Genomic DNA, 1,362 nt, shown 5'->3' with positions numbered 1-1,362 from the left:
ACATACCTGTACCTGAGGGCGCAGAACTGAGTTCTGACTCTAGGAGACAAACAGGCACACTCCCGCAGATACACAGAAACAAGGAGCACCCGCCCTAGGCCCAGACGCACACACAGATACTGGGCTACACGTGACCCTCCCCCAAAGGGACCATCCTTCTCCAGACCCCGTGTCTCTCTTGCCTCATGGGGCGTCCTTTCCCAACCTCTGGTTGCTCAGGCGGATGCAGGCAGAGGAGGAGGTGATCTGGAAGGAAGGAGTCACCAAGCATTCCTGCCCCGCCATCAGGCCGGCTCACCTGGGTCCCAGCCCGGGCTCAGCCAGAGCAGCTGCTCGGGTCTGATGAGCACTGCAGAGCGCTGCAGGGGCGGGGCTGCGCCAGGCTGGGGCCGCCAATCAATGCCGGACCACGCCTGCTAGCCCCGCAGCCCGGACCAGGTGGGCCGCAGCTCCCTCGCCGCCACCCCATTGCCGTCTGTGATCCGTATGCCTTCCTACACTGGCGGAAAGTCTGGGCGAACCGGCAGCTTTATTGGTTCAGGTCCGCCAGCATGCGGTTGCACAGTGCGGCGTACGGGTTGAGGGTCACCAGCTGGCGCCGCGCGAAAGGGTTTCCCAGCCGCGCTGCCCACTCGAAGTCCCTGCGGGCGTCTTTGTCCCGGCCCTGCAGCCGCGCCATGAGCGAGCTCCAGGTCTTCCAGGGCTCCTGTGGGAGGAACGAACGCAGAATCCGGGCTCAGCATTGGGGCCCTGGGGCTCGGCCGTTTACTACCCGCTCGCACTTTATCCTAGAGGTAGGTATTGTTATTCCCATTACTCAGGTGAAGACTGGAAGAGTGGGTAAGACATGCCCTGGCTGCATAGCCCGTTAGTGGCAGAGCTGGGACTAAAGTCCAGGTCTCCCCTTGATCCACACCAAAACGTGAAGTTGCTGGGACAATTTTGAATGGTCACCAAGTTCATGAATCTGGCCGATTGCTAGCATGTAGCAGGCAATTTATTTCACACGTGCCTTATTAACCATCTACTGTATACCAGGTGACTAAATCTGAATCCCAGAGTCCAAGACAATTATTAACTGACAACCGTTTCTTACAAATAAAGCCCATTTCTCTTTCTTTTCCTTTTGAAGGCTTTTCTTTATATTGTCATTTAAAACAGCTTCTCTCACCTGTTTTCTCCACTGAGTGGGTTTCCTCAATCCTTATTTCCATAATGTTCATTATTTTGTTTCAAATTTTCTTTGAAGGAGGTCTTGGAGCCAGAGCTAGTCTGTCCCATTTTTAAATTTTCATTGTCTTCATAAAATACTGGGATTAGGCATCTGAACTCAACCTTAGGCCGACGGCTGGTATCTACTAT

Source organism: Pteropus vampyrus, unplaced genomic scaffold (genome assembly GCF_000151845.1).
Source record: "Pteropus vampyrus isolate Shadow unplaced genomic scaffold, Pvam_2.0 Scaffold810, whole genome shotgun sequence".
In the NCBI taxonomy this organism is placed as follows: domain Eukaryota; kingdom Metazoa; phylum Chordata; class Mammalia; order Chiroptera; family Pteropodidae; genus Pteropus; species Pteropus vampyrus.
The sequence above is the reverse complement of the archived record's forward strand: the minus strand, read 5'-3'. Positions refer to the sequence as shown.